Genomic DNA, 13,291 nt, shown 5'->3' on the forward strand with positions numbered 1-13,291 from the left:
AAAAAAAAAAAAAAGATGTCCGTTTAGAACAAACTAGAGATGCCCAATAATGGTTTAATGTTGATGAAGGAATTTTAAAGTTCAGAGGTGTAGGCTTTTACTAATCAAAGGATTGGTCTGTTTACTTTTGTTTTGATTCTTTTAATTTTTTTGTGTGTTACTAGCTGTGTGTAGTGTATGTGGTGTATGTATGTGGTTGTACACATTATTATGTGGTTTTAGTCTGTTTTTACTTCTTCACTATCAAAAGTTAAACTGAAATCAACATGGATGTATCATATGTCTATTGTAGGCTGACTTTGATTCTACAGTTGTATCATATGGTCATTCTGTCTTAGATTTGAAGCTCTTTCACACCTCCTGAAAGGAAGCACGTTCTGTGTGGCAGGTTGGTGAGAAAACACAGATTCTCTAAAGTTCTTTTATATAATTATTTTATGATATTTACAAAAGAAAATATATACAAATGAGATCTGATCTCTGAAACATCACACTGTGCATCTTCAAAAGCCATTTAGGCTCATCATTCCTAGTCATAATGTGTGATTGGTCTATGATTTTGACTGGAGGAGGATCCTGAGCCAGTGAACAAGGTGGGAACAGCTAGGAATGCAGAAGATAGCTCAGGCACACGTGCACTCTGAAAACAGACTCTCAGGAAAGAGCTTCAGTAAAACAGCTCATTTAATGGGGTGATAAAGGCTATTTAAATATTTGGAGGTAGGCACAGGCTTTGAGGTGAATGCACATCATTGGTCAGGTCCAGAGTGCTTCTAACGCTTCATTTGTATTAGGAGGTATTTAAACTGATGCTGAACATGACTTTATAAGTAGAGAGGAAGTTTGCTGAGCAGCTTGAACTCTTCTGGATAGCAAAGGTTGTAGGGAAGGACTATCTGTGCTGAGACATTCAGGCTGAGAGCAAGGGGGAGTACAATTCTACTCTTGTCATTTTCTTGGTTTTGGGCACACCCTAGTTTTGCTTCACTTTGGCTCCCCTGACCCATGGCTTGCAGCCCCATATGCAAATAAATATTTTAACAGAAAAAGAGCATTTTTGATCTCATACATTGCAGAAAATAGAATTTAACATGTATTTATTTTTGTGAATAAGCTGGAAATGTCAAAAATATTTGCTGTGGAATAGTGTATTTTGTCTATAACATGGCCCTTGCTCTGTTAATATCTATACAATATTGTACAAGTTAACATTGTATCATGGAACTGGGAAGACTCAAGAATCCCCACCCTTCATTAAATATTTACAGGCAATTGACCTTTGCTGGGTAGAAGAAAAAAAATTTCTTCATTGATGCACCCACCTAGAAGCTGTTTATACTCCAGTAGACAATCCTTCATTCACATTTCTGTATGTAGCCATAATTAAAAACATGGGTTTACTAAGCTGTAATTGGGTAGATTCATTTATTTGATCTTTCCTTGGTACTCTGTCTGGAAAAATTCACAGAACTATATCTATTCTCATGATGCAGATACTATCAAGTAGTGATGCTCACTCAGTTATTGTGCCTGTATTTTTAATGCATAAGGAGAAGTAGAAATGCTGCTATCACATCTATATAATCATTGTGATAGTGGTATATGCACTACAATTTCATGCACACAAACAGTAGGTGATACAATTATAATTTATTGTACAGAGTTGAGAAATGAAAACTAAAAAAAAATACATAAGTTCTGGGAAAATACATGACTTACATGCTATGATTTAATCACACATATTCTCATATCATAGTCTACCTTATATTCTTATTCCAATATGAGATACACATTGACATTTTTATTTTGGTAAATTATGCTCCATAACAAGATCAATCTATCATTTTAATATGAATCCAAGCAGGTTTTTCCTAAAGTTTCTTGCTATGTCAGTAGTATGAGGATATAATTTCATCAATTATACATAGAACTTTATCAGAAATTCTGCAGGGAATTAAAAATAAATGTGCCAGTATTTAGATACATAGGATTGTAGTACAAAATGACTGTATATTTATGTTTATGCAACACTAAAAAGAAAAAGGAAAGCTAAAATAAAGTTCATAACTTTTCATACAAACAACTATACATAAGTTCATGGGTACAAGAAAAATAGCTAATTTAGTATAAGTGCATTTTACTGTCATTCAATTTTAAAAAGTGTTATTCTTTAGATAAATAATTCATACAACAAAACTGTTGACTTCTTTAAAAGAGACATAAAGGGTGTTTTCTAAAAGTGATAGACTATGATGTTGTAACTTTTTAAATTTTTAAATTTGTTCTTCTCTCCACAGTCCTTTCCCCTCCCTTCTATGCATACAACCTCTCCCCTCTAACCTCTCCACCTTCAATCAGAAAACAGCAGGCCTCTCATTGGCCATCAAACAAGCATGGTCTAACAAGCTACAATAAGCCAAGGTACATACCATCAAATCAAGCCTGAACAAGGCACCCCAGTAGGAGGAAAAAAGTTCCACATGCAGAACAGAGTCAGAAACAGCCCCTGCTTCCACTGTTAGGAATTCCAAAAGAACTTCAAGCTACTCAGCTATTATAAATATGCAGAGAATCTAAGTCAGACCCCTACATGCTCCCTGATTTCTGTGAGCCCCCTGAGTAAGTCCCAGTCAGTTGATTCAGTGGTGTGGGGCAGTGGGCAGTTCTGACAGCCGGAGTCCAGTAGAGCAGCCACCTGAGAACCCTGGAGACTCATTTAGCAAAGTAAATTTGTTCACAAGGGATGGTAGAAGTTCAGTGATAGCTATTGAGACTGATGGCTCAGATTTCAGCCCAAACCCCTCACAATGGCCCCTGCGAGAGATGTGTGCTCTATCAAGCAGACAATGCCTCAAGCTCCCAGCATTCTAGCTGGACCCTACACACAGTCATCTGACCACAAGCCAGGCATGCCACACCCCATACAATAAAAGGGATGGTGGTAGGCCTCAACCCAGCTCCCCCACCCCACCTATGGAACAACACAGTGGGCCATGTTCTTGAGATGTTTTTAAACCCTCTGTTTCTTTTGAAGATCCTTCCTCCTTCTCCACCACAGCAATCCCCAAGCTGCACCTAATGTTTTGCTGTGGGACTCAGCATCTGCTCTCATCCATTGCTGAGTGAAGTTTCTCTGGTCTCTCAGATGATAAACATGCTAGGCTCCAGTCCTAGAAATATAGACAGGACAAACTGTAGGTTGAAGGTTTTGTGGTTGGGTAGGTATCCCAGTCTCTTCACTGGAAGTCTTGCCTGGTTATAGAAGATGGCAAGTTCAGGCTTTGTATTCCATTACTAAGAATCTTAGCTAGGATCACCCTCATAGATTTCTGGGAGTTTCCATTATTCCAGGTTTCTACCTTACAGCCAAAATGTGCCCCCTTACTTCTAGTTATATTTACCAGTACTCTCTCTGTCCATCCTCCCCTATATCTGATTCCTCCTGTTCCCATCTCCACCCGTCCACATTCCACCATTTTATTACCCTTCCTAGGGAGATTCATGTGTTTCCTCTTCAGCCTTCCTTGCTATTTCTTTCCTTGGTCTGTAGATTATAGCGTAACTATCCTTTACTTAAAACTAATATACACTTGTAAGTGAATATGTACCACATTTTTCTTTCTGAGTCTCTGTTACCTCACTGAGGATGATATTTTCTAGTTCCATTCATTTGTTTGCAGATTTCATGATGAAATATTTTAACAGCTGAGTAATACTCCATTGTGTAAATATATCATATTTTCTTTTTTATTGTTAATAATTTTTCCTTGCAAACAACTATACACAACTTCCTTGATGCAAGAAAATTTGCTAATTTAATATAAATGCATTTTACTCTCATTCAAGTTTTGAATAGTGTTACACTTTAGAGAAAAAGGTCATACAGCAAAAGTATTGACTACTGTAAAATGCCATAAAGAGAATTTTCTTCAAGTGATAGGCTATTAAGTGACTCAAAACTTTTTATATTTTTAAGTAATATACATATATTAATATTATAAAATGCTGTTTTAAAATTTAGGAGGAAACAACTCATCTTCCCTGAAGATCTGTTGTATTTGATAGAGTTGAAAGATAACTGATATTTTTAGTTCTTAAATCACCCTATCACCATTTTTGGTAGTCCACTCTGTTCCCCAGTATAATGTATTTTAACAGTCGTCAGTTCTAGTTAGGTTGGTAAAATAAAAATAAAAAATAAAAAAGTAGAAATTCAGGTTGCTTGTAAGAGCCATTCCAAACCACATATTTCAAGTTATGCCTACATAGTTCAAATAGCATGCTTGTGTTTTTAATTTTAGTTTTTTAATTTAATTTAATGTATCTGCTTGTTTTTCCTGTGTTTATGTATGTGCATCAAACAAATCTCTAGTGCTCATGGAGGTCAAGAGAGGCTGAGAGGGTGTCCGATTTCCTGAAAATGGATTTATGGGTGGCTACTAGAAAGCATGTAGGTTCTGGGAACTAAACCCAACCCTTCTGTAAGGGCAGCAAATGCTCTTAACCACTGAGCTAGCTCTACAAATCCACGTTTGTATTGTCAAACTATTGTTCAATCTTTTATGGTCATTAACTGTATAGGAAATTGGGTTCTTCCTGTAATTTCCAGATGGGAGATTAGGTTATAAAAAACTAATTCCTTGGTATATTCATTTACTTATTGTTTTGAGAAATGGCCTCATATAGTCCATGCTGACATCAAACTTACTATCTGGCTGAAGATGACATTAAACTCATGATTTTCTTAATTTTTATTCAATTATAATGATTATAAACAGTTACCACTATGTCTTTTTTTGTCTTCTGTATTATTAAAAAAAATGAATAGACCACTTAAGAATCTGAACATTTATTATATTTTCTGGTACAAATAATTTTACTTATTTTTGCTGTAAAAAGTAATCCAACTGAAAATCAGTACTCCTCATAGAAGCCTTATATATCTTTTTTTTTTTCACTAAAACGTACCTTGAACATTTTTCCTCAGGATACTCCTGCTATAAGAAGGTACAATTAGATGTTATAGTCAGCATATCTGGCTATCACGTATGTTCCCTAATACATCTCTTTTCTGGATTGTCATATGTATTAATGAGATTGCAGGATACAGGGAGAAGGCCCACTAAATCAAATGTGCATATCTCATAGGGGCTCACAGAGAATGAAAAAGTAATCATGGAGTCTTCATATGTATGCACTAGGTCTTGAATATATATTGTGATTCTTTAGCTTTTTTTTTTTTTTTTTGGACCTTCTATCAGTGTGAGTAGGGTTATCTCTGACTCTTTTTTCCCTGCAATTGGGACCCATTCTCTCCCACTGGGTTGCCTTATTCAGTCTTGTTATGAGCGTTTATCCCTAGTCTCATTGCATCTTTTTATGCCATGATCAATTGATATTCCTCATGGATGCTTTCATTTTTTTTTGAAGGGAAACTGAGGAGAAGTGAATCTGTGGGAAAAATGGTGGGATGGCTGAGAGTAGCGGTGGGAAGGGAGGCCATATTCTAGATGTATTGTATGGAAGAAGAATAAAATTTAAAAGTCTCAAAATTATTTCATCATAGTCAGAATATCATTAAAATATTTTATAATATTGTTTCTTCTAGAATTTAATGCATCTATACATATTTTGATCATATCTTTATCTGATTTCCCAAGCCAGTTCTCCATATATCATTCCCAATATGTTTCCCTGCCAACTTCAAGTCCTGTTCCTTTTGTTGTTTCCAATGTCACTGAGTCAAATTACTGTTGCAAGTAGATGCATTGGTATAAAAGCATATTAATGTTCATACACCAAAAGAAAAATATCTTTCCTACCCTAACAGCCACCAACCATGAATAGCTCTTCCTCTTGGAATAAGGCCTTGTGAACCCATTCTTCAATCCATTTTAGAATTGTTTCTGGATTGAATTAGTATATTGCTTTAGTATTCTATTCCTTTGATTGAACACCATAACTCAAAGCAACTTAGAGAGGAAAGGATTCATTTCATCTTATATTTCTAAGAAACAGCTCATCACTGAGAAAGTCAGGAAAAGAACAACCATCATGGAAGGGTAACTATCGAAGGAAACTATCGGTAGGAACTGATCCAGACACCATGAAAGAATGCTGCTTACTAGCCTGCTCATCTCTGCTTTCCCAGTCTGCTTTCTTATAAAACCTAAGACTACCTGTTAAACCATGGAACCATCGACTGTAAGTTGGGCCCCCCTTCATCAATCATTAATCATCACAATAACCTATAAAGTTGCCTAAATGTCAATCTTATATAGGCAATTTCTGAGTTATAATTTTTCTCTTTACATATATGTCTAAGTTTTTGTAGATAAGCATAGTTGATCCTAGTTCAATATCTATCATCTAGTTATTATATTGTTCTGCCTTCTTTGCATGGATGTTCCTGAAATTTGTAGGTAGGAAGATATAAATGTTTCATTTAGGGTTGAGCACTCACATTCCTTTATTCTTACCACACTGAACAGTTAAGACTATCTTCAGTTTTCATAGATCACTAGAAAATTAAACCTCTCTAACCAAAGTTTTGAGAAGTACAAATATAGCAATATAAATATAAATATTTAAAACACATTGATAACCAAAGTGTTTGCAAAACATTAATAATAGGTTCCTCATAAAGACTGTGGTGTTTTGAATAGATTTGGAGCCCACAGATTCATGTGTTGAATGCTTGGCCCTCTGGGACTGCCTTTAAAAGGGGGTGTGGCCTTGCTTGAGTAGGTTTAACCTTGTTGGAGGAAGTGTATCACTGTGTGGATAGGCTTTGAATTCTCTTATGCTCAGGCTCTAAACAAGTGTGGAATTACAGTCTCCTCCTGGCTGCTTTCACATCAAGATGTAAAACTCTTGGCTCTTCTAGCACCATGTCTGTATGGATGCTGCCATGATGAAATGAACTAAACCTTTGAAACTATAAGCCAGCCCAATTGAATGTTTTCCTTTATAGAAATAGTTTTTGTCATGGTGTCTACTCATAGCAATAAAATTCAAAGTAAGACAAAGTCCTATGACCTCCAGAGCCATAGACTTTTCACTGATTTTACAGTACCAAACATAAATGCTTTATCATGGAGATAGCATGCTACCACTGTCCCTTCATAACAATGATGTTTCTATCATACCAGGAGGCACATCTTACCTGACAGGTTCTAGCATCCATTTCTGGATAAAACCACTGAAGCCTTTTGTCCCCTAGCAACATATATTATATCATAAAAGCTATCCAACAGTTTCCCAGTCAGTTGAAAATTTATCTCTATGTCTCACATCCAAAGTGAGTGGTGTCATTACTTAGCTATGGTTGGAAACTAGGATGAATGCCACTTGCTTGTATTCTTTTGAGTACTTCTGGGACATCCCTGACCAATAACTAGTAGGGAATCTATCCTATGCCTGGCACTCTTATTTTTATTTAATAACTCATATTTTAGTGACAGCATCATACACATGTGCAGTATACTTATAACAAGCTAGTTTTAAAATATATGTATATCTTGTAATTAGCTTGCAAGGCTTCTTTAGTTTTAGTTATCATATACCCTACCTCTTTTTTTTCTTACCCCTCAGTTACACTGCCCTTAAATATTTAGCATTCAGGTCTCATCTTCTTTAATATGCAATATGTTCTACTAACATTAAATGTTTTTCAATAAATATAAAATTGACTAATAAATTTTACTGAATCATTTTAAGTGAAATTATTTTGAATCATTTCAGTATATCAATCAGGCTACTTGATTTACAACTGCTACTTTGGCCTCTTTAGAGTGCAATGAAGGATACCAAAAATCTGCTTCTACTGTGATTTTTGGATTTGGCAATGTCGTTTCCTAATAACATACTGTGTGTCCAGGATGTTTTGGTTTAATGACTTGGAGCATCCTGTTACCTTGATTTAAAGCCAGTAGCAAACTTTAGTAAAAGTAATCCATGAAAATTCATGCTTATCCAAGCTTATAGGTCCAGGTTTTTTAATGGGACCCCAGGTATGGTACTTGGCTGCAAATCTAGTTTTTTGGAATACATTTTAAAAATTTATTGCTATTTCTTCTTGCTAGAAGATTTTTCTCTTTTGGATATGCTTTATATAGAAAGGTGATTTGCATCTTCCCAGCACCAAGGAGACTAAAGATTCCATTAATGTTGTGTAGCACTCCTTGATTGCTGAAAGTATTTCTGGAAATGTTATTGAGTTTTAAAGCTTCTCTTAGAACATATGTATGGAAAATTAGTGTTTCTTGATCTAGGTTGCCTATATCTGGTACAAATATTCTACTTATAACAAGAAGAAATTTGTCAAACTGAGTGTTGTGTATATTCTTTCAAATCATATATACTCCTCAATTGGAGTAATTTAGGTTTTCATATATTAAACTAACATATAGATGGTTCATCATTTCAGCATCCCTTTCACTAAGAGGGAAAACATTTTCATGCAACATGCTTCTTTTCAAATTCCCACAGTATATTTTTAACAATCTGAATAAATAAGCTCTGTGAAATAATATCCCATTTTATAACGTTCTTTACTGATAATATAATTCTTTATTTTATAGGATTCTTCTCTGAGCCAAACTGCCACCATGTTTATAAGTTAAGCTGTGCCTCTTGTTAAAGATTGTCACTGTTAAGATGCTTGACTGTTGCTATTTCCTCATAAGAAAATGTACTGGGTGGGTTGGGTACCCTAGCTAGACGATCTAACTACTCATTCCAGACAGATGTATGAAAGCAATTTCTGCATGTAGCCTTGTGGAAATGCTAGAAGTATATAGCTTAGGAATATTATAAGAGAGGGCTTGATTTACTTAACCATGGAGAAGCCATCTTGCATGTTAGGTGCAAACTCTCCAGTGTGGCTGTTCACATGTCCTGACATACACCCTATAAGTAATCCTAAAATATTCCTTGATTTTGATGGGTGAACACTGGTGAAATGATATTTTGATTTGCCACTAGAAACTAATGATGATGGGGGTAGATGGTGCCTATTCCTCCCCTGGATGAAAATTCTCATAGAAATGGTAAAATTAAAATTTAATTTTAAAAATGTTATGAAGGTGTAGCAACTGATGAGTAGCTATTTGATAAATGGTGATCTGAAGTTTTATGTATGAAGTTTATCTGTATATATATATATGTATACATATATATGTATATATGTAAATAAACATATTTTTCCAATAAGTTAGCCTTCTTTGATTACAAAGTGAATCAAAATTAAGGCCCATATAAATCTCCAAACAAGTATTATATTTTTTCAAATTCTCTATCTCATTTTATATACTAACAAAAATTAAAGACAATTATCCTAAGGAATAATTACAAAGGGGAATTGAAGCAAAACTTAGCTGATGTGTATCATGATTGATGTGTACTCGTTTTTCTACTAATCTAGCCAAGATTGAGATGGAAGCTTTAACTGAATACAGAATTTGTGCTGTACTTGAAATTCAAAACTAGAAGGTATGCTGAGTCTCTCTCTCATTTCCTTCTGGTATTTCCACGGGGATCATGAGTGGAAAATGACAGACCCAAGAGAAGACTTAATTATGCAATAGCTTAAACATATGAAAGACAAAAATATACTTCAGGATACAAAAAGATGCAAGCATACATATTATCAAATGTACTTTGATTTCAACTTTTAATTTAATAAGCATTTAACATCTATTCAAATTAAGTTATATACTGCAATTTTAGTTTGTATAACTCTAAGGAAGTCCTTCTGAAATGCTGTTTATTTTAGTCACATCCTTCTAAATAATCAGTCCTTATTTTCCTTTAGAATTTTTATATTACAAATTTTATTTTCCTAAATTCAACAAAGAATGGATAAGTTAGAAGCAGTGAACTTGTCTTATGCTATAGAGGCAATATATTTCAGTTCCAACCAGCAGAAGGATAAAAATGTGACAATAATGTCAATGAACATATAGGTATAGCAAAGGATGAAATATATAATCAGATGAGTACTAATGACTTCAATCTCTATGTTTGCTGTGCAAATTTGCTAGAAAATCAGACTACACATATAGGATTTCATATTTTTATTCCCTTTCAGTGTTTAGCAGTTTGATCTCATGAAAGAATGTAATTATTTTTATTAACATTAATTTCTAAGTTTTACTATACTTTAACACAATAATATTTTAAAATAAATATAAAAAATTTAGGACTACTATACCAAAATGATAAAATTATAGAGGCAGATTTCTTGAGCATATATGATAATGTAGTAGTTTCATGTTCATGTTCTTAGCACAGGACAACATACAGATAAACAAAAGTTCTTGGCCAACAGCAGTTAGTTAAACAAACTTTGACACAGTGGCATCTTTAAAAGTGATGACTGAACTCATAGGGAGTACCCAATGTATCTATAAAATATATTATCCTATGCATACATATAGGAAAATAATTAATTTACATATTTATATACAGTTAGAGACTAGTTACAAAAATGAATAATGGCACTTAGAACAACAATCTAAGATAAAATGTCTAATATTATTGTGTCAACAACATATCCAAAACTAACAAGAATAACCAGTGGATAATGTGGTCAAAAGGCTGATTCACATCTCATGTGAGATGAAATACAGAAATTGCAAGATGTTATCAATTAAATTATAGCTGATGACTTTGCATTTCAACGATGGAAACTCTTGTTTTTGAATGGCAAGAACATGTAAAGTATAAGTTGACATTCTATTATATTTCAGTGACTGAATATGTAGGCATTCATCTCTTAGCATTTAGAAGTTTTCTATCTCTTGACTAGTGTTTATGGTGCTAAAAGGTATTATGCATCTCTGATAGAAGAAGAAAATTACACCTTAATCTCACCCATTTATGAACCCAGCAAGCTAAAACAATGCCTGGCCTGATGAGATAAGCCCAATGGTGCAACAGTGAAGCAAATATTTGGGGGATCAACCAAACATTTTCTGATTAGATTGGAGGCCCACTCCATGAGATGGAACCCATAAAGGGGCCAAAGTGTTATAGATTGATAGGTCACAGATCATGGAGAGAAACTTAATACAAATATTTTACTAAATGGCCATAAATTTAAAGTGTTTCACAATGACTTTTTGCTATACCCATAAATCAGAGGATCTCTCTACTCTCATTTGAAAATCTTCTTTCAGTAGATGGCAATTAACCTAGATATACCTCCAGGACCCCCAGACCTGTTCAAGAAGCAGAGAACAAATTATCTTAGAACATTTATTCATAAATAGGACATTTATATCATAAGTATTTCCCTCAGGGCTCCAGGTATCTTCATAGATGAGAGGCCAGAACGTTTAATAGAATCAGAAATATTGAAATACAACAAGGAAACAGTGTTTTATGGATGTAATATGGCAGTTTCATATGTGAAATGACAGTGATTTTGACTGCATGCATATAACCTATGTAAGCTCTGGCCAGAAAAAAATCCTACAATAGGGGACTGGGGGAGGTAATTATGGGATCCTACAACTAGAAGAGCAGCTATTGATATTTTATATAGCTAGTGGGATAAAGAAAGTCATTATCTTTAATAATGTAACCCCTTGATTCCAGGAGACTGAGCACATATAAGGGCTTGTTTCAGTCACAAGACTAGTTTGGCAAAACTAACAATATTTAGGGAGAGAATAAGAATAAAGAAAAGTAATCTCAAAATTAAATGAGAAATCTGTACTGTATATTTTAATGTATGATTCTTTTGGATTACATTTTAAATGCAAGTTACAAGAAATATGTTAATACCATAATTTAAAAGTAAAATTATGTAAAAGCATTTTGTTTCATCTGATAGTCACTGATACAAATATTGGAAATGTGGTTTCTGACTCAAGTTTAAAACTCTGTTGCTTGTGCTATTTTGGATATTTAACATGAATGAATAATTAGAAATCCATTTTTAATTGAAGTTATTAATCAGGAATTAAAGGAGGGCATATGATGAATTTGGATGTAACTTAGTTGAAAATCATGATATATATATATATAATATGTATTATGTATATTTTATATATATAATTATTAGAGGGAAGTCTTGAAGAATCTAGAAATTTTTAGTTTTCTTTCCCTTGACTTACAGGACCACATTTATTGTCATAATTATCATGTGTTGTGTATTAGTGGAAATGACTGCTACTATATATCTATTTTTTCAATGTTATATGGCAAATAAATTTTTAGTAGTATGTATATGTAAGGACAAGTTTGTGCTCTACTATTATAGTTTCCTGAATAGCAACATTAAAAGTTAGCTTTGTACATTTGAATGTAGCCAGAGTAAGATTTCATATTTGATTAATCCACAGTTTTGTAGGATGTAATTTCATTGAATACATCTAAATCACAAAACATATATGAGTTCCAGAAGTTTCTTTTTAACTTGTTTATTTTATTTTTGCCTTTCCCTACTTTTCTTTCTTCCTTTTATTTATTTCACACAATATTAAATTTTTATACAGTTTTCTTCTAAAGGTGGGCTAGCAACCAGTTTTGCATCTACAATCAACTTTCAATTTTCTGCTAGCAGATTTTCTGCATTATAGCTGACCTTTAACAAATCTTGCTTTTAGCTTCTTAGAAACATTATCAGATTCATGGCTTATTCTGTTTGATTTATTTTGCCCTTATGTTTAGGCACATCTTAAATGATAGTATAAGAAGAGAATCTATGTTGTTCTCTGTTCTGATACCATATATCTTTTATTTTAGCAAGCATAACATAAAAGTCAAAACATTGAATTAAGTAGCTTTTATTTGTTCCCAAGTAAAATGTCAATGATATCAGAAATAATATTTATTTATAAAAATGAATTTAAAGTACTCAATTTCTGGTATTGGTACAGAGACAGAGAGGAAGATCAATGGAATAGAATTCAAGCCCCAGAAATGAACCCACACAACTATGGTCACTTGATCTTTGACAAAGGAGCTAAAACTATCCAGTGGAAAAAAGACAGTATTTTTAACAAGTAATGCTGGTGAAAGTGTAGGTCAGCATGTAGAAAAATGCAAATCGACCAATTCTTATCTCCTTTTCAAAGCTCAAGTCCAAGTGGATCAAGGACCTCCACATAAAACCGATACACTGAAACTAATAGAAAAGAGAGTGGAGAAGACCCTGGAGCATATGGGCACAGGGGAAAAATTCCTGAACAGAACACCAATGGCTTAAGGTGTAAGATTAAGAATAGACAAATGGGACCTCATAAAATTGCAAAGCTTCTGTAAGGCAAAGGACACTGTAAAT

Source organism: Mastomys coucha, chromosome X (genome assembly GCF_008632895.1).
Source record: "Mastomys coucha isolate ucsf_1 chromosome X, UCSF_Mcou_1, whole genome shotgun sequence".
Lineage (NCBI taxonomy): Eukaryota > Metazoa > Chordata > Mammalia > Rodentia > Muridae > Mastomys > Mastomys coucha.